The sequence below is a fragment of the Bos indicus genome, chromosome 3, assembly GCF_029378745.1.
Source record: "Bos indicus isolate NIAB-ARS_2022 breed Sahiwal x Tharparkar chromosome 3, NIAB-ARS_B.indTharparkar_mat_pri_1.0, whole genome shotgun sequence".
Classification (NCBI taxonomy): Eukaryota; Metazoa; Chordata; class Mammalia; order Artiodactyla; family Bovidae; genus Bos; species Bos indicus.
The window spans coordinates 54,040,593-54,066,898 of record NC_091762.1 but is presented as its reverse complement, the minus strand read 5'-3'; the positions used below and the strand labels follow the sequence as shown (position 1 = coordinate 54,066,898).

General features: G+C 40.7%; 1 protein-coding gene across 1 annotated transcript in view; it reads left to right on the top strand.

Moving 5' to 3' along the window:
* The first annotated feature begins 2,833 nt into the window (after nucleotides 1–2,833).
* The window catches only part of LRRC8C (leucine rich repeat containing 8 VRAC subunit C), a 92,881-nt gene continuing 69,408 nt past the window's right edge, over nucleotides 2,834–26,306 (top strand). The window contains exon 1 of the mRNA XM_019957106.2: nucleotides 2,834–3,027. The gene's annotated coding sequence lies outside the window, so the exon portion shown is untranslated. The remainder of the gene's footprint in view (nucleotides 3,028–26,306) is intronic.

Here is a 26,306-nt window from a genome sequence, read left to right as displayed (position 1 = left end):
CGAGTTGCCCAGAAAGATCTACTTCTGTTCCCTATTGTCAACCAGTATATGGTTAACTTGTAACTATACAGAACTCACCCTGGAAGCCCATCTGGAAGGCCAAACTTTGGCCTAAAGAACTGAATATTTAATGAAAGATCAAAATGGTAGCCCTGGCCCACAGGGCCCGCTCTTTTCTTTGAACTTCAACCACATTTAGTTCAAAATGGTTTATACTGAGTCAAGTGCATGCCAGATTCCCTCTCCCATGCTCTGTGAACACCTGGAAATGAGGGAATAAGCCTAATCCTTCTCTGAGACCCTCAGGGTTCAGCAATCACAGAAGCTGGCTGATTGCTAATTGACCTAGTGTTTTACAGAGGGCTTGATAAGTGTGTGTGTTGACTGAAGTGAGGTGACTATAGACTTAAGGCTTACGTTCTGTAAAATAAGAAAAGGAGACCTAAGCAGTACAATATAGTGAGTTTCAGACTAGCGCCTCTCAGACCTCAGGGTGCATGGGAATCACCTGACTATACACAGAACTGTCCAGCTGATCCTACTAGAAAGCAGGCACAGAGTAGACAAAGGTATTGCAATTAATGGGGTAGAGCAGGGAGGGACTTAACTTGCAGGGACTCAAATCCATCTGCAAGCTTCATTGCTGTTTCTGGTCGTTTTGTTCTCTGAGCAATAGTGCAAGTCGCTCACTCTTTGTGACCCCATAGATTGTAGCCCACCAGGCTCCTCTGTCCATGGGGATTCTCCAGGCGAAAATACTGGAGTGGGTTGCCATGTCCTCCTCTAGGGAAACTTCCCAACCCAGGGATTGAACCCATGTCTCCTGCATTGCAGGTGAATTCTTTACTGTCTGAGCAATGAATTGTAGTAAATACCACAGCTACCATTTACTAAGTACTTATAAAGTGTTTGGCCCTGTTCTTGGTGATTTAAGTGTGTTATTTAATTCTCACAGCACCCTATAGTACTATACTTACATTGTTGATGGGGTGGGGGGAAGTAACAGTAATTTCCTTACATTTACACAGGAAAAGCAGGGATTTCTTCCGGGTTCACCTCAGTCCAAAGTCCAGCATTGTGATTCCTTGACACTGGGCAGTGAGGCAGCGTTTCAGGGAGGACTAAGCTTGAGTTTAGGGTACTAGTGGCACAAGGAGGATAGAGGTGCAGGCAGAAAGCCTCTGGAGAACAAAGCCCTCCGCAGGATATTTGTGCCCTTAGTGCTCATGTCGCTGTTTAAATCCAGGTAAGGTATTTAACTTAACCAAGTTAACTAGTTAACTCAGCTAGTACCTGGTGGCCTGCCAGATACTCAAATTTTTATTTTATTTTTATTTTTATTTTTTTTTAGCAAATTGCTAGTCAGTCTTTGTCTATTCTCTAGGAAACTTCCAGGAATTTTCCCACCTGCTATCTAGGAGGAAGGCCCCACTTTAGAATTAAGTGTTGTTCTCTGGGTTAATTAAGGCTAGTGTTAGGGTCATTTCCTAAAGACTAAGAGGGTTGACGGTTTTCTTCTGTGAAAGACACCCAACAACAGTACTGGAATTGGAAAAAGTGTAGGAATTTGCCAGAGGAGCACGGAAAAATCAGTTAAGGCTAAGAAATCAACTTTTTTTACAAATTTTAATTTTGACTTGGAGATTAAAATAGGGTAAAAGGAGAGAGGCCTGCTTTCTCAAGTTTTGGGGTGTAAAAACAAACCAACTAGCAAAAAAAAAGATTAGCTGTCTATGAATTGCTCTGTTGGCATAAACCCCTCTTTTGCTGAATGCCAAGACAAAGCAATAGTTTAATTGTTTGTGCTCTTAGAAAAACTCATATTGGTAAGGCGTTCCAGAAGATCTTATAAATACTTAGTAATCTTGTCTGTACATTTTTCCACTGGGGAGATTTTCTATACAGGTGACTCAGCTTTCAATAAGGCAGAGTTCGCTTTTCATCCTGAAATTGGGTAGGGAAAGATGGAGAAGAAAAGCGTGGTTTAGTTCGATTTAAGACGGGGATCGGGGGGAGAAAGAAACCCCCTCCCCCATACTCTTTAAACAACAGGTGGTTTTGACAAGAAAGATCAACTCCATGCACAGTAGGAAATTGCGGGCGGAGCATTCGATTTCAGTTCCCCAGAACCTGGCGCCAGGTTGTCAGGATGCGGGAACAAGGAGGTTGCTAGCGGACAGCAAGCTCAGGTGTTAAGGGAACGGCTCCTGGGCTTTTTGGTCTAGGAAAGCTGGTTTTTGCCTTTGTTCTCTGTCTCTCTGTGTGTGTCCCACCACCCCCTCCCACCCTTCTGCTCATCTGTGAGGGGAGCAGGATGAGGAAGGATTATCTCCATCCTCCCAAGTCCTTCCGAGGAGTGCCCAGAAGGGCTATTTTTAGTGATAGCGGCTCCCCTCCAACTTACCCCGGGGTGGAGCCGCGACTGTAGCGCGGCCGCCCAGCGCAGGGAAGCCTCGGGTTAGGGATGGGGAAGGTAGTTGCCCCGGTCCATTCCTCAGGCACTGGCCGCCAGGTGGGCGTTCCAGAGGCCGGAGTGGCTCCACCGGCAAGCGGCGGGAGATCTTCGTGGGCGCCCTGAAGGAAGTCCTCGGCGGCCGGCCCGGGCGCGGGGTGGTCTCCGCGGGGAGGAAGTTCCCGGGCCCGGCGGCCTGCGTCACAGCGGGCTGGCACCGCGGAGCCGACCGGCGGGCGGCGCGGCGACCCCGGGGCCGGGCGCTGGGCGGCGCTGGCTGCCGCTGGCCCTGCTGCTCGCGGGGCGGCGCTGGAGGCGGCTCCGTCCGCGGCCGGGGAGGCGGAGGGGAGGAGGGCTGCGGGGCTGGGGCGTTAGCTGCGTCCCGGCTCGGAGCCCGCGAAGAGGACTAGGAGGAAGGCGCCGCCGTGGCCGCGGCCGCAGTGCTTCGGGGCGCGACGAGCCATGAGCAGCCGCCCGGCGGGCGACCCCGCTGCCGCTGGCCGCCGCTGAGCCCAGCCGGGAGACGGCTCGCCGCTCCCCAGCACCGTTCGCAGCCGGCACCCTCGCGCCCAGAGGTAAGGGCGGGGACCGCCGAGGGATGGGATGGGATGCGATGGAGAGGGACGGCCCGCCGAGGACCGCCGGCTCGGTCCTCTAGGTGTGCTGGAGCCACGACTCGCCCCGCCTCGTTCGCGTCCCTGCCTTCCCCCCGCTCTCGGGCGGGCGGACTGTGGGCTCCTGCCCGGCGTGTGGTCCCTGGAGCCATCCGCTGCCGGAGCTCGGGGACCCGCCAATCCTTACCCCACCCATTCCGCGCCAGCCCAGCGTCGGGTGAGAGACCCCAGCCTGGCGCCAAGCGCAGCGCGGCAGGTTCTGCGGACTTGGGGGGATGGGGCTGGGGGACCAGGAGAAAACGGGGCCACGCAAGGGGAGATCGTCGTTCTTTTCAACCTTAAACCTCCCTGAGACCTCAGGGTCTTTACCTACTGGTCTGCTCTTCCTCACCACCCCCGAGCCCCTGAAGTTAGCACTTTGGGGAGAGAGAGGAATTAGGTCTCCGAAGGGAACGAGAGCGCGATGCCTGCTCCCCAGCAGGACCCGAGGGGAGAGAGGGTTTCGCTGGATCTCGCGGGCCCCAGAAACCAGGTGTCTAGGCCGGCGATTGAGACCAAGACCAATGCTTTCGACACAAACCCAGGCTCGCTGGTCTTTCCCTTTCCAGCTGGTTCTCAGCGACGACACGGCTAGGGATGGAGTTAGCGACTCAGGAACCTTAGGATGTGCTCTGTAGAAGCTAATTCCTTTCTTCTCTCCCTCTGCCAGTTCTTCCCTCCCCCACCCACGGTATACATCGGATTTTAGTACCTTCAAAACCTTGCTCTTTACCTAGCTTTGGGTGCCACGGACACCTAGCCCACATCCCAGACAGATATTTCAAAGAGTTAAGGCTAAACTTCACTTTCGAATTCTTTTTAAGCATTTTAAGCTCCCAGCAAACCGGTTAGGAAGCACTTTCAAGTCCCTATCTACCTTAAAGTAAAAAATAAGCACCCATCAAACTGTGTGTGAGTGCCAGCAACGTTGGGCAGAGGGAGATCTGAATGACTATTTCATGCAGATTTATGGGGGAGGAACAGGTAAAGGAAATGGCAAGGCTTATTTTAGTCACACATTTCTTACAAGCTCTCAGTCGTGTAAAAAATGTAGCCTTAACCAACGGTCACATTTCCGGACAGGTATATAGTGGTTTCCTAAGGCATACTGGAGGCTTCTTCATGGACAAGTTATTAAAATGCCGTCCAGATGAGAGATGAAGGCAACTGGTCTTAACTCTCTTCGCACAGTAGGGTACCATCACCTCAGCCATCAGCTTTATAGTTTTTATTTTTCTTTACATTCTATTTTTAAATGATTTGTGTAAACCCCAAAGGTAAGCCATACTTTACAAAATTTGCTCAGATTCATAAACCTGTGGACATGGGTAACAGATTAAGTGTCTACAGCTCCAATCTGTGATATTTGCCTTCTTGTGATTTGCTTAGATAGGGAAGACCATGGACCTGACCCAGACTGGCTTTACTTTGGAGTGATCAAATACTCTCTTTAGGTCAGGTTGTTTGTTTGCTTTTGAGGCAGAGGTGGGGAGCAGCTTTGCAAGGATGGATGCTTTTCATGGTTCACATAACAGATTTGACCACAGATAAGGCCCACTCACCCACCAGCAGTATCAGAGATAGCAAGCATGTTTAACAACTTTCTTAGTAATAAAATGATCAAAGCCTTTGTTAATGGTACTAATCTCTTATTTCTCAGATGAACTAGGCACTTAAGGAAATGTGTTTTGAGAAGGGAATGCTTTTAGTGTAAAAAGTATCTAATTTTTACCAATTTGTTAATGATTCTTAATAGTCTGTACTTAAGTTGTAGTCACCCATAACTTCATAGTAAAACCCAAGTTTAAAAAAGAAATAGAGTGGAAATACGCACTTATTTTGCCAAGTGTGGTGTTAATAATCTAGTATGAAGCATTACTGTAACACAGGCTGAACTAGATGCCTGACATGCATGATCTCAAAATCTGACAACAAAACCTTAAGGCAGATGGCCATTCACACATTACAGAAGAGAGAGGCTCAGAGTGTGTGACTTATCCAAGACCGTACAGCTAAGTTAATGCCTGAATGAAGCCAAGCCTCTAGTTGTCTTTTCTTTTTTTTTAATTTATATTGGGGTATAATTGATTTACAGTATTGTTTTAGTTTCAGGTGTACAGCAAAATGAATCTATTACACAAATACATATATCCAAATCCTCTAGTCTTAATGATTTACTTTTTTGTTATTCAAAGCTGCCTTTTTTTTTCCTAAATAAATTTATTGTTAACTTACCATAAGGACTGTATGAGGAAATGGAGGATTAAGGAAGTCAGGTCACCTGTTCAGGGTTTTCTGGTATATAGCAGAATTCACATTTGGAATCAGGGCCATCTGTTTCCCAAACCCCTCTTCTTGCCACTGCTGTCTATTAAATGATTTAGAGCTTAACCTAATGAACATTTCACTCTGGCTCATCAGCTATTCTCATTCACATGATAATGATGCCCTCATGAGTTGCAACACACTCCCAAATACTTTATACTTAATCCCTGGAGTGCTGGCTATGTCTCTAGGCCCAGAACACTCATGAAAGCATATTGTAACCTACGAGGTGACAGGTATCCTAATGCAGGTATCATTAATTCACTTAATGTCTCTTAAAATATAAATCATTGTAGACTGGTATGGGGTAAACGGCATGGCCTCAAGATAGGAAAAGCTGGTACAGGTTCTGGCTCTACTGCATAGAACAAGTGCCAACTAATTCACATTATTGAGCTTCTCTGAGCCACAGTTTCTTGGTGTGTAATGGGCTTATAAGTAAAGCCTACCTAGCTGGATCATTGTGTGCATTCAATGTAACAGTGCTTACAAAGGACAGCTTCTGAAACCTGTGTGTTGTGTGTTCAGTCACTATGTTGTGTCCGACTCTTTGCCATCCCATGGACGCAGTACACCAGGCTTCCCTGTCCTTCACTATCTCCTGGAGTTTGTGGAAACTCATGTCCATTGAGTCAGTAATGCCATCCAACCATCTCATTCTCTGCCACCCCCTTCTCCTGCCCTCAATCCCTCCCAGCATCAGGGTCTTTTCCAATGAGTCAGCTCTTTGCAGCAGGTGTCCAAAGTATTGGATCTTCAGCTTAAGCAGCAGTCTTTCCAATGAATATTCAGGGTTGGTTTCCTTTAGAATTGACTGGTTTGATCTCTTTGCTGTCCAAGAGACTCAAGAGTCTTCTCCAGCACCATAGTTTGAAAGAATCAATTCTTTGATGCTCAGCCTTCTTTATGGTTTAACTCTCACATCCGTACATTACTAATGGAAAAACCATAGCTTTGAGTATATGGACCTTTATTGGCAAAGTGATGTCTTAACTTGTTAATACACTGTCTACATTTGTCATAGCTTTCCTTCCAAGGAGCAAGCGTCCTTTAATTTCATGGCTGCAGTCACCATTCGCAGTAATTTTGGAGCCCAAGAAAATAAAATCTGTCATTGCTTCTACTTTTTCCCCTTCTATTTGCCATGAAGTAATGGGACAAAGGGCTTCCCAGATGGCACCAGTGGTAAAGAATCTGCCTGCCAATGCAGGAGACATAAGAGAAGTGAGTTTGATCCCTGGGTCAGGAAGATCCCCTGGAGGAGGGCATGGCCACCCACTCTTATATTCTTACCTGGAGAATCCCATGGACTGAAGAGTCTGGTGAGCTACAGTCCATAGGATCACAGAGTCAGACACAACGGAAGCGACTTAGCACAATGGGACAAAATGTGGTCCTGTCACCTAGTAGGTGCTTAATAAATGGTAAGAATTACTGTAGTCTACCACTGATTGAAATTTCTGCTTAATTTTACATTTGTATATTTTACATGCATATAGCATTTAGTCAGCACTGTCATTGATTCACTCTTTTATATGAAGGCCTTATCTGCTTTTTAGCATCTTTAACTTTTGAATCACATCCTTGTTTTTGTAGTCTTGACTTATATACACTTACTCACCTTATGTAGTTTTTCCTTTGCCCTACTCTGCACATTTTTTAGAATATTAATAGCCATCTTTCAATGGGATGGAATTTGTATATCTTGGCAAATGCACTATCCTGTTTTCTGCCTCTCCTGATATCTCAGCCTTGCTTATCACTCAGAGCACCATGGCAATCCTAGTATCTCCCTACCACATACCTCACCCTTCACTGAGTCTCTACCAGCTAATGTTCTGCATCTACTTCCAGGTCCAACTCCTATGTAAGCCATGGACCTTCCATTTTTAATCATTTGTCAGTTCATTTATAATTCAGATAACATATCCCCCCCTAATGATTTTTACATTTTTTAAGGTTATTTGTCTAGGTAACATCCTACAAAAAACTGTAAACTCTTTAAGACAAGGACATTTTTCTATTTCTTTATATGCTTTGCTTCAAATAGAACATCAGTTCAGTTCAGTCGCTCAGTTGTGTCTGACTCTGCGACCCATGAATCGCAGCACACCAGGCCTGCCTTTCTATCAGGCCTCCCTTTCCATCACCAACTCCCTGAGTTTACCCCAATTCTTGTCCATCGAGTCGGTGATCCCATCCAGCCGTCTCATCCTCTGTCATCCCCTTCTCCTCCTGCCCCCAATCCCTCCCAGCATCAGAGTCTTTTCCAATGAGTCAACTCTTCACATGAGGTGGCCAAAGTACTGGAGTTTCAGCTTCAGCATCAGTCCTTCCAATGAACACCCAGGACTGATCTCCTTTAGGATTGACTAGTTGGATCTCCTTGCCATCCAAGGGACTCTCAAGAGTCTTCTCTAACACCACAGTTCAAAAGCATCAATTCTTCGGCACTCATGGTTTCAATTTCCTGAATGAAAGATGAGTCAGATATTCAGAGAGAGATCCTCATAATAATTAGGAAACACACCCAAGTTATTTGTCTCTGTTACATGAGTAGTGGCACCTTCCGCTTTATTCTGAGACTTGTTCATCCCAGCCTCCTTCACTCCTTTAACTGGCATTGCATTTACTGGAAGGCCACAGTTCTTCAAAGCCTTGGCCATTAGGTACCAGGTAAGATAGCTATGTTTTATTGATCAATTGCTTCTGTGGTGGTATAGTAACCTCATTAGGTTGTAAATATATTGAGTACATCAGCAGTATTTGAGTAGTTTGGCATTTTAGATGGGGTAATGACCCCGATGGATTTCTTTAACTAGGATTATAATTTACCTACGGGAAAGAAATGCAGGTTTCCCCCATTATCTGCAAGCAGAGTTCCTCTGAAAATTTATGTAAGCTGAAATAGCATAAAGGGAAGGAACAGTTATCCTAGGACACATCTTACTAACCGATGCACAGAATACATGGAGATAAAGCGCAGATGCTCACAGATACTGTTCAAAGTTATGGGGCTTGATGTGGAGATGCTGAGTGTAGTTCCTGGGGGAGGAGCTTGGCGGTGCCACTGTCGCTGCTGCCCTGGGTGTTCCCTGCCTCTGTATTTCTGCTTACTGCAAAACCAATGCTGAACACTATTTTTGCTTTTTACCTCTCTTTTCCATAAGTGCAAAAATCCTTTTTGGATTTCTTTCAGTTAGTCAAAACAGGCACCACTATAGGTCTTTCATAAAACTGAAGTGATGTAAAGGGAACTTTCAAAAAACAGGTATACCTGTACCTGCCTTAGAGAGAAGGTTAAGATAATAAGCAAGGAGGATTTCAAACCATTTGGTTGAAAATAGGACTAATCATGGCACAGTATGGAAGATACAATCAAATTGACTTTCATGAGAGAACAGACCAGTTGCTCAGTCATGTCCAACTCTTTGCAACCCCATGAACCACAGCACACCAGGCCTCCCTGTCCATCACCTACTCCCTGAATTTACCCAAACTCATGTCCAGTGAGTCGGTGATGCCATCCAACTATCTCATCCTCTGTCGTCCCCTTCTCCTCCTGCCCTCAATCTTTCCCAGCATCAGGGTCTTTGCAAAAGAGTCACCACTTCTCATCAGGTGCCAAAGTATTGGAGTTTCAGCTTCAACATCAGTCCTTCCAATGAACACCCAGGACTGATCTCCTGTGGGATGGACTGGTTGGATCTCCTTGCAGTCCAAGGGACTCTCAAGAGTCTTCTCCAACACTGCAGTTCAAAAGCATCAATTCTTCAGCGCTCAGCTTTCTTTATAGTTCAGCTCTCACATCCATACATGACTACTGGGAAAACCATAGCCTTGACTAGATGGACATTTGTTGACAAAGTGATGTCTCTGCTTTTTAATATGTTGTCTAGGTTGGTCATAACTTTCCTTCCAAGGAGTAAGTGTCTTTTAATTTCATGGCTGCAGTCACCATCTGCAGTGATTTTGGAGCCCAGAAAAATAAAGTCAGCCACTGTTTCCACTGTTTCCCCCACCTATTTGCCATGAAGTGATGAGACTGGATGCCATGATCTTAGTTTTCTGAATGTTGAGTTTTAAGCCAAAGTTTTCACTCTCCTCTTTCACTTTCATCAAGAGGCTCTTTAGTTCCTCTTCACTTTCTGCCATAAAGGTGGTGTCATCTGCATGTCTGAGGTTATTGATATTTCTCCCGGCAATCTTGATTTCAGCTTGTGTTTCTTCCAGCCCAGCGTTTCTCATGATGTACTCTGCATATAAGTTAAATAAGCAGGGTGACAATATACAGCCGTGACGTACTCCTTTTCCTGTTTGGAACCAGTCTGTTGTTCCATGTCCAGTTCTAACTTGCTTCCTGACCTGCATACAAATTTCTCAAGAGGCAGGTCAGGTGGTCTGGTATTCCCATCTCTTTCAGAATTTTCCACAGTTTATTGTGATCCACACAGTCAAAGGTTTTGGCATAGTCAACAAAGCAGAAATATATGTTTTTCTGGAACTCTCTTGCTTTTTCCATGATCCAGTGGATGTTGGCAATTTGATCTTTGGTTCCTCTGCCTTTTCTAAAACCAGCTTGAACATCTGGAAGTTCACGGTTCACATATTGCTGAAGCCCGGCTTGGAGAATTTTAAGCATAACTTTACTAGCATGTGGAGAAGACAATGGCACCCCACTCCAGTACTCTTGCCTGGAAAATCCCATGGATGAAGGAGCCTGGTAAGCTGCAGTCCATGGGGTTGCTGAGTCGGACATGACTGAACGACTTCACTTTCACTTTTCACTTGCATGCATTGAAGAAGGCAATGGCAACCCACTCCAGTGTTCTTGCCTGGAGAATCCCAGGGACAGGGAAGCCTGGTGGGCTGCCATCTAGGGGGTCACACAGAGTTGGACACAACTGCAGCAACTTAGCAGCAGTAGCAGTTACTAGCATGTGGGATGAGTGCAATTGTGCGGTAGTTTGAGCATTCTTTGGCATTGCCTTTCTTTGGGATTGGAATGAAAACTGACCTTTTCCAGTCCTGTGGCCATTGCTGAGTTTTCCAAATTTGCTGGCATATTGAGTGCAACACTTTCACAGCATCATCTTTTAGGATTTGAAATAGCTCAACTGGAATTCCATCACCTCCACTAGCTTTGTTGGTAGTGATGCTTCCTAAGGCCCACTTGACTTCACCTTCCAGGATGTCTGGTTCTAGGTGAGTGAGCACACAATCGTGATTATCTGGGTCGTGAAAATCTTTTTTGTACAGTTCTTCTGTGTATTCTTGCCACCTCTTCTTAATATCTTATGCTTCTGTTAGAATTATGAGAGAATAATGAGAGAATTAGCATGGGGAAAAGACCCATATAGTCTCACCACAAATATCAGAGGTGGAAAAATTTTAAAGGAACTGGTAAAAGAAATGAAACACTATAATATTACTATACTATGCTATGTTCTCTCTCTATATATGTCTGTGTGTGTATGTGTATATATATATACACACACATACATGTATATATATATATGTATATATATGCTGCTGCTAAGTCATTTCAGTCGTGTCCGGCTCTGTGCAACCCCATAGACCGCAGCCCACCAGGCTCCCCAGTCCCTGGGATTCTCCAGGCAATAACACTGGAGTGGGTTGCCATTTCCTTCTCCAATGCATGGAAGTGAAAAGTAAAAATTAAGTCACTCAGTCGTGTCTGACCCTCAGTGACCCCATGGACTGCAGCCTTCCAGGCTCCTCCATCCATGGAATTTTCCAGGCAAGAGTACTGGAGTGGGGTGCCATTGTATATATATATATATATCACACACTATCACACACTATGACAATAATAACAAATACTATTATTTATTATTAATAATAGGCGTGTTTAGATATGGGTCATTCCTGGACTATAGAAATAGAAAAGAGACTGTGAGGTCAAGATGGGCAAGAGTGGAAACTAGTGTGGCCTCGAATACCTAGAACAATAACGTACTCCAATTCGCTCTCAGCACAGTCACAGAAGGGCAAGAGGGTAATCTCAGAACTTTATGTAAAGTAGATAGTTCAGCATATATAGTGAAAATTTCATAAACATATTAAAAGGTAAAGAATACCTGAACTCTTTTCCAATATCAGGCGTGAAACAAAAAAATAGCCTGGGCTACCTACTTAAAAGTGTAACGCACTGTCACAAGTTCAGGGAGTGAATTTAAAATCCTTTTCTGGTGTTGGATCGACTGTCCTTTTAGAATATGATTCTATAGTCTGTGAATGGCAGTCAATAGAGACATGGTAATATTCAGAAAACGAATACAGTTAAGAAAAGAGAAAAAGGCAGAATTCAAGAACCGGTTTTAAGAAAACTGTTGTAAAGCTTAGGGAAACAACTGAAAGTGTTCCAGATGACTGGGTATTTGAGGTCAAAGGCATTCAGGAGAACTATAGATTCTTTAAAGACCTCAAAAGAATGAACGCTCTGTCCTTACTGGAGATGGGTGGGAAGGAAGAGCAAGGAGGAAAGTTATTTTGGCTGAACTCAAACACTGCCCAAAGGCTAGAAGCACAAGAGAGAGTAATGAAGCTCTTAGGGAAGCATTTCTCAACCTTTAGTTCATGCCCACCTTCCTTCCAGGGATACATATTTTTAAATACATTGTAATGTATCTAATTGTAATGCCACAGATACCCTGTCTACCCACTTAGGTGCTGTGGCCTGTTGGCAGGCTACACCCTGAAGATTCTTTTCCTCTGCCCTGCAGACCCAGTAACCCACTCCCGTATTCTTGCCTAGAGAATCCCTGCAGACACAGAAGCCTGGCAGGCTACACTCCATGAGGTCACAAAGAGTAGTACACAACTGAGCAACTAAGCATAGCACACAGCAGTCCAAGTGTTTGACAGGGACAAGATTGCCCCCCCTGTTGAGAACAAATGGAGGAACATGATTCTAGATTATGTTTGAAAATCACAAATGAGCCATGTGGAACTAAAAGACATGAAGAACAGTGTATACATACACATTTTTCCTTTATAAGAAATCATATTTCATTGGCTCTTAAGCTGAAATGTATTTGTAAAAATATATCTTCCAATTGTACCAGTTTCATCTTGGCAGCATTATTACATTCATTAAGTTATCTTCCAGACCGGCCTCTACCTGCATTCTTTTGTTTTAGGGATGGGAAACCCTCCTTAAACTTTAAATGTGCAACATCTTTTATTTACTTACTTCTGTTATGCTGGGAAGGCTCTGATACTAACCATCATTCTTGTGATTGTTCAGTTTTAATGAGTATAAATTAGTTTGTCTTTATTAGAGCATTTGCATTTTATGGCAATTGTTTATTATTATGAAACACTGTGTTCCCTATCAAAGAAATCTTAACTCACAACAAGTAGATATTTGGTGGTGGGGGTGGGACTTCTGAAGTCACTCTTAGCTTTTTCGTGTTTGTTTCCATCCTCTGGTTCCATAGGGAGCATAAGCCTGGGCTTCTGACATGGAATCTCAGAGCCTTTAGGGTTAGAGGAGCTTGGCTTCTTTATATATTGGCTTCTTTTGGCACTTGGAGCCTGTGGGCTTCCCAGATGGCACTAGTGGTAAAGAATCCACCTGCCAGTGCAGGAGACACAAGAGCTGAGGGTTTGATCCCTGGGTCAAGAAGATCCCCTGGAGAAGGAAATAGCAACCCACTCCAGTATTCTTGCCTGGAGAATTCCGTGGACAGAGGATGCTGATGGGCTGTAGTCCATGGGGTTGCAAAGAGTTGGACACCACTGAGCGTACACACACACAGCCTTTGCGTGCTCCTTCCTCCACCACAACACATCTTCTTTCAGCTTTTAACTGTATTGTTCTTTCCCCCTCTCCTTTCCCCTCAAGGCTTCAGAAATATCTTTGTTTTCCACATCTTTTCTCTTTGTTTGATTTTTAGAGCTGCACTGAAAGTCCCGTGAGGGCAGAGGCCATTTGGCCGTATCGGTCTTGTTCACTTCTGTATCCACAGCACCTGCACAGTGACTGGAACAGAGCTGCTCAAGAAACAGTTGTGGAATAAACACTTATGATACATTTTGCACTAAAGTTTCTAACCTGCCATCTTACAGTATATCCCTTTCTGTTATTTTAAATTCTAGAAATGAAATTTAAGAGTGTAATTAGAAGTTATTCTTCTTAATGGGGTCGTGACACATGTACACAGAAATATTTCTATATGTCACTGGAAATTTAGAGTATTATGTAAAACATGAATTCAGAACATCAAAACAAGTCCTAAATAAAAGTCACTACATAAGCTAAATAGATGAAAACTCATGGGTCCAGTAATCAATACAAATTACTAACTACTCTTTCTCGAATACCTTAGGAATATATTAAAATTAGAAACAGATTCAAATATCTTTTTTTAAATAGGAATGATATAACCTATAAATCTAGCTTCTGGAAAAATACTTTGGGGGTCACTTAGCTAATAACACCTTGATTTTTAAAAATAACTATGAGAATAGCTTCATTAGGAAAACAGCTTCAAGCTAATTTCTATTATGTGCCCTGAAATTAGCAAGGTCCAGGATAATTTCCCATCAGCAAAGTTAGGAAATACTATATATAGCACACAAAAATACCTTTCTAGTTAATGCACAGCTATGTAGATCCCTGTAACCAGAAAATGGTAAAAGTTGAGGAGCTAGAAGTAGGGGTATGTCTAGGGCTTGGATCTTTGTTGAGTGTTTAAGCACTTTATCTAAGGAGCTGATGGTATAACGTGTATCTTATATTTCTGTATGTGGCCCCATGGTGCATAATGTAGTATTGAAGCAAGAGTTGGAAATGAGCTTGGCAAAATAAAAATGAAGGAAATAATCAAAACTGAGCACTGAAATTCACTTAAGGAAAGTATAGGATTGTACCTTGAAGAAAAATAAATAAAACAAACATAAAATATACTAGACTTTTGTTTGTTTTGTTGTGTTCATTTCTATATCACCAGTATTTACAGTAGTACCTAATATGTTCACAAAGGATCGGTAAATATTTGTTGAATGAATAAATGAATGAAATGCAAGATGGAAAAAGACTAACTACATGCCATTAGGGCAAAAGTAAAGTTAATCCTATGGAGATGGTGATGGATAACTAGTAGACTGAAGAAACTGTTAGAAAACACTTTTTGGACAAATCATTTTTGAGTCTGTGTTACAGTTTTATTTTAGTTTTACATGTAAAAGACTTCTGGTAGGTCAGAAGTAGTTTAAAAATTCATCCCGACTAGGGACATTTTATAAGCATAGTGGATGGTTAGATATTATTGTTAGGCTAGATAAAAAATGTGGGTTCAAGGTCATTGGATTCTTGCCTAAGTTAACTGATTAGCTCTTTAGCTGGTTTCCAAAGATAAGTCTTCTCCCCCTTTAGCATTATACCATATTTTGTAGGAGAAGGCAATGGCACCCCACTCTGGTACTCTTGCCTGGAGGATCCCATGGACGGAGTACCCTGGTGGGCCGCAGTCCATGGGGTCACTAAGAGTCGGACACGACTGAGCGACTTCACTTTCACTTTTCACTTACATGCATTGGAGAAGGAAATGGCAACCCACTCCAGTGTTCTTGTCTGGAGAATCCCAGGGATGGGAGAGCCTGGTGGGCTGCCGTCTATGGGGTGGCACAGAGTCGGACATGACTGAAGCGACTTAGCAGCCAGTACAATAAGGACGAAAAAAATTGAAGACATAAAGATTGGAAAGGAAGAAGTAAAAGTATGTCTACTTACAGACTTTGTGTTTGAAATTAGGATTCCATATCCCAAGGAATCTACAAAGCAACAACTAAAGATAAATGCCACACTCATCTCTAATTAACATGTGGATATTTAAAATTTAGAAACAAAATCTTTGAAATAAATCTGTTGTCAGTGACTGTTTCAGTCAGCCCTTGTACCTGAACTTGAAGATGATTTTACTTATCCTGAAAGGGTATCTAATAACATAATCACATTAATAACATTTTGTTTAACTTTTTTACTTAACAGCTCTCCCCATAATGTCACTGCAATAAACAGAACAGCCTACTGTTGCCCTAATTAAGGAATTTAAGGAGCAAATCAATTAAAACTAATTATTTCCAGCATCTCTTTTACTTGTGAGTACCCCATCCTGGATTATAGGAGAGGGAGCACACCTTTGGTGTTACCTAGAGGCTGTCTAATGTGTCTCAAACCTGTTTTGAATGTTAAAAAAAAATGCTCCTTTTTTATTGCTCCAAATTAGAAACAATCTTAAACCAACATTTTTAAATGTTTTCAGATAAGAATACAGATGCCCAGTAATAAGAGAAGGCCATATGGGTCGCTGGCTTATTAACTACAACTAAGAAAGTGTTTAAGAAATCTCAGAATTTTAATTTCTTTAGAGTCCAGGAGTCTCTTATTGTTCTGCTTGTTTGCTTTTAGTTATTTATGATTTTGAAATTTCAAAAAGCAGCCCCAAAGCAGGAAAACTAATTGCCCCTTCTGAAAGAACACATTTGGTTTGAGTGAAGGAAAAAATATCTTTTGTCAATTAGGTAGAATATATGGTAAGTAAATAATTTTACATCTTCATATTGGGAAAAGTTTTTTCTTAGTTACCAGTTACCTATTCTATTAAGCTAATTAAAAACAGCTAATTTTATTTCCGTGTATTATTTATCATGTAAATCACATAAGCTAAACAATGGTGGACGACAGTATTTAAAGTGTTACACCTCAGTTCTTAAGATAAAAGAAATTTTATAAAGCATGTTATAATCATATTATTATTATTTAAATGTTATAAAGAACAAATTATATTTATGTATAGATATTATACATAGGTTAAAACTATCATATATTATTTGCCAAAGGTTGTTCATTAATTAGTTATTAGTCCTAAGTCTTCATATTAATTGTCTTTAATTACAGTTTATACTTCCATTTAAAAATGATGTAATCACAGTTCATATTAGAATGTATCAGAGAAATATGACATTTCATGGTTTCACATTACTGTAGGAGTGCAACAACCATTAAATAAACTGGCACTAGTTATAATTCAATGTTGTTGAACATATGAACAAAGACATAAATTTTTAGTGTAAATAATGATCTGGGGAGCTGTCTGAGCTCAGAACTATCTGAGATGCTGTGTTCTCAGTTTTATATGCCAAATAAAACATAATTCTCAGCAACAAAAACAGAAATGATCTGACCATGGCTTCCCTGGTGGCTCAGACGGTAAAGAATCTGCCTGCAATGTGAGAAACCCAGATCCGATCCCTAGGTTGGGAAGATAGATCTCCTGGAGAAAGGAATGGCAACCTACTCCAGTATTCTTGCCTAGAGAATGCCATGGGCAGAGGAGTTTTGTGGACTACAGTCCATGGGGTCGCAAAGAGTTAGACATGACTGAGTGACTAACAATTTCAGTTTCAGTTTCATGAGACAAATACAAAGAAGTTAGTAACTTCCAATTAAACAGGCATCCTATCAGAGTACAGGTCAGTCATGCAGGAACTAAAATACATTTTAACAGCTTTATTGAGATATAACCCATCTTCTATAACACTTATTTTTTTAAGTATATAATTCAGTGGTTTTTAGAATAATTACAGAATTGTACAACTATTACCATAGTCTGTTTTAGAACATTTTCATCACCTCCCCAAAAAAATCTGTACCATAAACTATCACTCCCCAACATGCCTCCATTTCTTCTCTGAAGCTCTAGGCAGCTGTCTGTCCTCAGTCTCTATAGATTTGCTTGTTGTAGAAATTTCAGTAAATAATATCATGTTATATGTAATCTTTTGTGACTGGCTTCTTTCACTTAGCATATATTTAAGATTCATCTGAGTTGTAGCGTGTATCAGTACAGCATTCCTTTTAATTACCAAATAATATTCCATTATAGGGGTATACCATATCTTCTCTTTCCATTCTTCAATTAATGGGCATTTATTCAGGTTGCTTCCACTTTGAGACTGTGAGGAGTAAGGCTCCTGTGAACACTCATATAAGCATTTGTGTGGACATATGTTTTGATTTCTGTTAGGTAGATCTGTGTAGAGGTGGAATTGCTGGGTTATCTGGTGTCTCTGTGTTTAACACTATGGTATAAATGAGGTATAATTTTTTCATGATCTCCCAATCTAGAATAAAATCAGGGCTAAGACTTTTAACTGCCTTTTAGTGAAATTTAAGAAAATAGTTAAATTTGTTCTGAGTACTCATTATCAGGAATATCAATTGAACTTTGAATTTTATGTAATTCAGTGCAGAGTACTATAAAGCTTTGCTAAATCTCTTTGAATTAAACATTCTGATTGAGAAATATAGAAAGAGCTGTTGAAGGGTGACCAGAAAGCTATTTGCATAGGTTTTAGTTCCTCATCCTTACTGACAATTCCACCCATTACCTGCAAACTTCCCTTTTGTGCATTTTTCCTCTTTTTGTTGTAAGACAGTGGTGAATATTTTTTGTGTTTCCTTATTCTAGGTATATATGTTTATTACCTCCTGCTTGGGATATGTGAATTCATTTTAGTCTTTACAGTCCTGTTAATTTCCCTCTGGAAAGAGGGAAAGGCACTTTTAAAAGTAAAACACCTTTCCTTGGCTAACGTTCTTTCAGGCACTACTCTTTTGCCCAGGAGGGTGAGAGAGGGGCTGTCTTTTTAAATTGTAGATTCTATCTTTTTTACCTATTTGAATTATTCTTTTAATCCACTGTCAGACCAATTCTTGACAGAAATTTCCCTTTACTCTTTACTACACAGCCTTATGAAATCACCCAAGCAGATTTCCCCTTCTGCCTTTATTTCAACATAAATCTATTTAAAGAGGTGTTTTTCTAGGGGAAAAAAAGACAAACTCCGACCACTTAACCTTCATTCTTAGAGATATTCAAAGCAAGGGAAAAAGTATAGTTGTAGTAAGTGGCCAAAGAATTCACTGACCACAAAATAAACAAACAAACAAACAAAAAAACACAAAGCACTGTAAATAACTATAGAAACAGACAAATATACAAAACAACCTCTGAACCAATTCCTGCATACAGTTTTTTAACTGTTAGACAAATGTGAATACAAGTGCAAACATATACACAAACAAACCCACTGTAAGAAAACACAAGATAAGACTTCTGTGAACGTTGTCAAGGGATAATTTTTTAAAAGTTAAACATGACTCGATGAATATAGAATGAACCTGTCAAAGATTTATTCAACTCCTTATTGAGAGAGCTGGTAAGATGGCAAAACATTTAGTTTAAAGAGCATTCCAGGAACTGTTTGAAAAAGGAATGTTAGAATAACATTACTAGGTTAGATACAAAACTATGTTACGTCCTTCAGGGCAATAAAAAAACATATGTTTTGGGTTTTCTTTTCTACCGAACAAAAATCTACAATTCTGGGATGTAATCAGTAGTAATTAGCAAGTCAAACAAAATATATTTCCCTAAATTATTCTTGGGTAGGCCAGTTAAACACTTCTGCAGTATAATAATAAAAGGATATCTGCCCTCTTTTTGCCTCACTTCCAAGTTTTAGATACCTTTTTTCCCCTAAAAATGCATAGTTGTTCTTCCTAAGCTTCCTTTTGAAGGGCTTTTGTTTTTCTTAGTATTATAACAGAGATTTGGCCGTGGAATGTGTCAAATTCAAAACACTGGTCATTGAAATTCTCAAATTTAAAATATGGCATGGAAACTTTGGATTCTACACTTGACTCCCCGTCTTGGGAGTCCTTTACGTCACTCAAATATCAAAATACCTCTCTGATCTCATCTTGGGGAGGAGTTCTTTAACTCCAACCCCAAGTTTAACCAATTCTTATGGTCCAGACTGCTCTCCAAGCTCTCAATTCAGATAGTAAATCATCGTAAACCCAGTGGAACAAGAGCCCTTTCAGGTGGCCACCAGACTTTGACATTCAAGAGATAAAATTGCTGTAGATCAGCAAAAAAATACTCCAGGCTCAGGAAGAGAAGCAAGGGTACATGCCATGAAGTTCCTTGATCCAGTGGCTGCTAGTTTGCGATGAGTAAATCTCCATGGGACCTCCAAGAACCGTGACAACAAAAATCAGCAAACTATGGGCTGTGTAGCTTGAGTCTACAACCTGTTTTTGTATGGCCTGCTTGCTGAGATTGGTTTTTACATTTTTGGAGGGTTGTTTAAAGAAATTTTAAATAATATATAACATAGACCAGATGTGATCTATAAGGCCTAAATATTTGCTATCTCTCTATCTGTAAAGCTTCCCTGGTGGCTCAGATGGTAAAGAATCTGCCTGCAATGTGGGAGACCTGGGTTCAATCCCTGGGTTGGGAAGATCTCCTGGAGAAGGGAACGGCTACCCACTCCAGTATTCTGACCTGGAGAGTTCCATGGACAGAGGAGCCTGATAGGCTACAGTCCAAGGGGGTGGCAAAGAGTCAGACAGGGCTGAGCAACAGGACTTTCACTTTCACTTTCCTTCTATAGAGTAAGTTTACTGATGCCTGCATATATATTAAAAAAATAATTTTGTTGTTAGCATGTATCGAAGAATTACAATAGAGTTGGTGTTTTGTTTTGTTTTTTTAAAGCTCTCTAGTAGGCTAATTCAAAGATTTGCTCTTCCTAGGGACATTTTATAGGAAAAGAGAATGGTTAGAGAAGTGTTAGATTCAACATCAAAAGAAAGTAGTATTTGGTTAAAGGCTACTAAACTCTTGGTTGATGACTTATTACTGGTGTTTTTTTAAAAAAGCTCTCTAGTAGGCTGATTCAAAGATTTGCTCTTTGTAGGGATATTATATAGGAAAAGAGAATGTTTAGAAAAGTGTTAGATTCAACATCAAAAACAATAATATTTGGTTAAAGGCTACTAAACTCGTGGTTGACAATTTATCAACTGCTTGGGTTGGTAACTAATCTCCCAGAATATCTTAATGTCATTAAAGTTTATTAGAATAATTTAATTAAGCATTGTATCAGGAACATTAATTTCTTTCTGGGAGGAGGTTGGAAGTTATATTACACAAACAGATTTGACACACTTTTTCATTTATAAGGCAATGTATTAGTGTATATTAAAAACATAACAATGGGTTACAATAAAAGTAGACTCTAGGATTCTTTTGATACCGCATTATTAATATTTCAATTTAGGACTACCCAAATAGGAAGATGAAAAACTTGGAAATGAGTCAAAAGACCATCACAAAGAGGATTAGAAGATTGGAAAAGCAAAATCTATGCGGAAAAAATGAAAGGACTTGGGATATTTCAGCTAAGATGAGGAATACAAGGAGAAATTGAATAATTACTTCCAGTGGTATAAAGGGATCTTCAATTGAATCTGAAGAGTGATTGTATTTCTCTTTTGAAAAGAGATAGAAGCTTAACTTTCAGCATAAGAATTTAAAAAGAATTTGCTGACACCAAGTCATCAGACTTGCCACAAATTTTCATAAAGGCTGTGTCTTTGTTTAAAAATTGAACAGAGTTGGGGCTCTCTGCCCTGCGTCGAATATGCTCTTGCCTGAAGGTTTAGACAGATAATCCCTTGAGATCAGCCTTGTGTTTTGCAGACCATACTGGGTGCAAACCACCACCTGATCTGCTCTCCTTTGAGGAAATTAAAAACCAGCCACTATCCTTCATAACGTACTCTGTAACAGATGTGGTAGGGTAAACAAATATCTGTGTGGCAAAGATAAGGGGTAGTACTAACCATAGAAGAACAGGGAAATATTCACAAGTATTTAAATATCTGGAAAGAGAAACCATAAAAATATGGCTCATAAGGCAGAGACCTGGAGGAAGGGAGGGAGCCATCCATATCTGAGGAGAGAGCCAAGAAAAGGGAACAGCAAACACAAAGGCATATCCTTGGCCTGATGGGCCAACAGCAAGGAAGCCAGTGTGGATGGAAGGCACTGGGGAAACTAGTAGCTATTAGGAGAGGAGACTGGAGGCTCACAGAGTGTGTGTCCTCCTCTCCTGTGAGTGCAGTGAGGGGCCATTAGAGGGTTCTGAGCAACTGAGGGTCAAACTATGACTTGAGTTTTATTTTATTTATTTATTTATTGTATTTATTTATTTGACTGTGTCAGGTCTTCCTTGCAGCTTGAGGGATCTTTGTTGCAATTCATGGGCTTCTCTCTGGTTGTGGTGTGCAGGTTCTAGAATGCAAGTGCTCAGTAGTTGAGGCACACAGACTTTGTTGTTCTGTGGCACATGGGATCTTAGTTCCCTGACCAGAGATCAAACCCACATACCCTGCATTGGAAGAGGATTCTTAACCATTGGACCACAGGGTAGTTCCATATGACTTGAGTTTTAGAAGGATCACTCTGGTTGCAGTATAGAGAAGCCATTAGCCAGTGGCTTCAGTGCTTTTGTAATCTTAAAAAATTGTTGAAGACTCCCAAAGAGCTTTACATGGGTTATACCTCTAAATATTTACTATATTGGGCTCCCCTGGTAGTTCAGACAGTAAAGAATCTGCCTGCAATGCAGGAGACCCAAGTTTGATCCCTGGGTTGGGAAGATCCCCTGGAGAAGTGAATGGCTACCTATTCCAGTATTCTTGCCTGGAAAAATCCATGGACAGAGAAGCCTGGTGGGCTACAGTCCATGGGATGACAAAGAGAAATTTAAAACTGTTAAGTATTTATTAACTTATTTTAAAATAACAAGAAAACATGTTAACACACATAATGTATTTTTATGAAAATAACTGTATTTTCCCCCAAAGAAAGACAATGTCATTGTCTTATATTGTTACACGTGTCTTTAATGCCTGACATTCATTATGTTCACTGACATCATATAGCCTGAAGAAAACTCTATACACTCACCAGAGAATGTGAGTTAAAAAGGCAAATCACATGTAGTATTCGTACAGGAATAGTTTTGACCTCACTGACTTTCTAAAAAGGCACAAGTTGAGGAAAAATAAAATGGTACAAACTAGACAGTAAGAGAAAAGGATGGAAACATGGAGACTGCTGCAAAAAACCACATGAGACATACTGGTGGTTGGGACTATAACTGGCAGTGTAATTAACGAAAAATGGTCAGATTCTGGATATAGTTTAAAAGTTGAACCATTAGGCTTTGCTGACAGAATACGCCTGGGTGCAAGATGAAGAAGTCAAAATTAGCTTCAGGGTTTGAAACCAGGGGAACCGTAATGTAGAAGATTGCGGGGACAGCAGATTTAGAGTTGAAATGAATTCTGTTTTGGACTTACTTATTTTGAAATGCCTATTCAACATCCAATTGTAAATGTCAAGTTACCAGCTGGATATATGTCCAGAATTCAAGGGAGAAACTTTTTATTGCCTTTACATCCCTCAGTACCTTTAAAAGAAAAAATGCATAAAGCTGAGTTTTCTGAACTTTTCAGTATCTGAAACATATTATTTATTCTACTTTCAGATTTGGAAGTTAGTTTGGTTGGATATTGAACTCTAGCTTGACAACAGCTTTCACTAAGAATTTCAAATGTTTCAAAGAGGACACCGCAATTTGGGAGTACTTTTAGGCATATTCCATTAATGGTAGATACAGAAAAACATACAGTAAATGGAATTTTTAGAATCCTGAAGCTTCCTAGGAGAGAAGGCTAACTAATATTTTAATTAAATAATGAGGTTGATAACTTATATTACTGCCAAGAACTTTTCAAAGTGTGCATGATTTAAACAGACTGCCACAGAGTTAGATTTCAAACCTAGGTCTTTCTGGCTTGAAAATTTGCATTGTAGCCATTGCATTATTTTGAAAAGGGTGAATGGAGATAACTTGCTTCCATTTTTACCTTTTAATGTGGCTGCTTATGACTAAACTTAGAGTTCTCAGAATACAGATGTTCAGTGAGGTAGTATATACCCATAAAAGAATAATATTAATACTTTTATTAGTTTTACTGTTGGCATATATTGCTTTGGACTAAGGATTTTATAATCAGCCTTAATGTGCGAAAATGAAATCATTTCATAGAGAAGAGAATTTGTATAAATTGCCCTGAAGTTTTACGTTAAAATACTATTAATAACTTGTCAGTGCCACAAGAAGGAACATACCCCACCTTTTTGAATGGTCTGCCTGGTAAGCTCAGTCAGCAGTGGTCAGAGTGGTTTAGAGGAAAGATATTTAGTATGATGATAATCTGTTCCTGCAAAATTTTCAGGAGATCTCTTCTTCACTAGGGGCTTCCCTGGTGACTCAGCAGTAAAGAATCTGCCTGCCAATGCAGGAGATGCACATCTGATCCCTGGGTTGGGGAGATCCCCTGGAAAAACAAATGGCAACCTGCTCCACTTATTCTTACCTGGGAAATCCCATGGGCAGAGGAGCCTGGTGGGCAACAATCCATGGGGTCACAAAAGTCGGACACAACTTAGCAATCAAAACAACAACAACATTCTTCACTAGAAGGGAAAAGAATTTTAGACCCAAACTGGAACCATGCCTAAGGGACCATATCACATTAGAATATTTGATATGCAAAAATAAGAATGTTTTAGGTGAGGCAACAAGGTGGCAACAAGCAGACATATTTGTAGAGACTGAAGAATGTGAGTATCTGAGAGCATCTTTACATTCACTCAGCTGTATTGAGATTTTTTTAAAAATTGAAATATACCTTGCTTTTAAAAAGCCCCCTTGTGCCACATCCAAATCTGAGCAGAATAGGTCCCTTATACGAGGAAACCACAAATGTTGAAAACAGTGGTGTTCCTTGATGTTCTTTGGCTGCACCAATGTTGGTTTAACTAGCATTTCTGGCAGTGCAATCACTTGAGTCTCAGAATTAGTTTGCTTAGAATTTTTATGTTTTCCTGTTGACACATTCAACCTGAATCAAAATTATTTGTGTGACATCATAAGCAGTGTAAGTATAGCATTTGTAAACAGTCTAAGGCTGTTAATATGTTAATTAATGTACTTGGGTGTGTTTGCTTGGAAACCTGGAAGCCTGTTTTAAAGTATATCTGTCATTTAGACTAATCTGAGAAAGAGTCAGAAAATGTTTAACCTCTCTGACGTTTTAAAAGAGTCATTCCCTATCTTTCAATGTCTCATATACCAACTAAATCATTTATTTAGTGAAATTATGGAAAGTAACAGACATACTGTACTTGAAAATAGACAGTTATATCCTCCTTTTAAGAAAAATTATACCTAAGCATCATCAGTATTTTTATATTAGAATCACCCATGAAAATTAAAGAAATCCTCATTATCTTAAAAAAAACACAGCATTTGATATAAAAATTGAACCTGTGTATTGTCTTTCATTATCAAGTAATAAACTATCAATTTTTAAATTAAAAAATATGGAAATACAACAGGAAAATGAAATAGCTGTACTTATTTAGGATGAGATAGATTCTACTCTTAAAAATTTTTTAAGTTTAAAGTTATTAAGTGCTTGACCAAGAGACTGAAGAGCTAAGAGATTTAAAACCAAAAGCCAAAAAGTTAGGAGCCAACACCAATGGAAAAGCAAACAGAAAATTAAAAGAAAACATCTCTTAATATGTTATTCTGAATAATATGAATTTAAAAAAAATTGCTGATTTTATAATGTAAGTTAATAGGACTTTAAAAAAATTATTTATTTTAATTGGAGGCTAATTACTTTACAATATTGAGGTGGTTTTTGCCATACATTGACATGAATCAGCCATGGGTGTATATGTGTTCCCCATCCTGAACCCCCATCCCACCTCCCTCCCCATCCCATCCTTCAGGGTTATCCCAGTGCACCGATTCTGAGTGCCCTGTCTCATCCTTCAAACCTGGACTGGCAATCTGTTTCACATGGTAATACACGTTTCAGTGCTATTCTCTCAAATCATCCCACCCTCGCCTTCTCCCACAGGGTCAAAAAGTCTGTTCTTTACATCTGTGTCTCTTTTTCTGTCTCGCATATAGGGTCATCATTACCATCTTTCTAAATTCCATATTTATATGTTAATATACTATATTGATGTTTTTCTTTCTGACTTACTTCACTCTGTATAATAGGCTCCCGTTTCATCCACCTCATTAGAACTGATTCAAATGCATTCTTTTTAATTGGACTTCCCTGGTGGCTCAGAGAGTAAAGCGTCTGCCTACAATGCGGGAGACCCAGTTTCAATCCCTAGGTGGGGAAGATCCCCTGGAGAAGGAAATGGCAACCTACTCCAGTATTCTTGCCTGGAAAATCCCATGGATGGAGGAGCCTAGTAGGCTACAGTCCGTGGGGTCACAAAGAGTCAGACATGACTCAGTGAGAATCAGATCAGATCAGATCAGTCGCTCAGTCGTGTCCGACTCTTTGAGACCCCATGAATCGCAGCACGCCAGCCCTCCCTGTCCATCACCAACTCCCGGAGTTCACTGAGACTCACGTCCATCGAGTCAGTGATGCCATCCAGCCATCTCATCCTCTGTCGTCCCCTTCTCCTCCTGCCCTTAATCCCTCCCAGCATCAGAGTCTTTTCCAATGAGTCAACTCTTCGCATGAGGTGGCCAAAGTACTGGAGTTTCAGCTTTAGCATCATTCCTTCCAAAGAAATCCCAGGGCTGATCTCCTTCAGAATGGGCTGGTTGGATCTCCTTGCAGTCCAAGGGACTCTCAAGAGTCTTCTCCAACACCACAGTTCAAAAGCATCAATTCTTTGGCGCTCAGCCTTCTTCACAGTCCAACTCTCACATCCTTACATGACCACAGGAAAAACCATAGCCTTGACTAGATGAACCTTTGTTGGCAAAGTAATGTCTCTGCTTTTCAATATGCTATCTAGGTTGGTCATAACTTTCGTTCCAAGGAGTAAGCATCTTTTAATTTCATGGCTGCAGTCACCATCTGTAGTGATTTT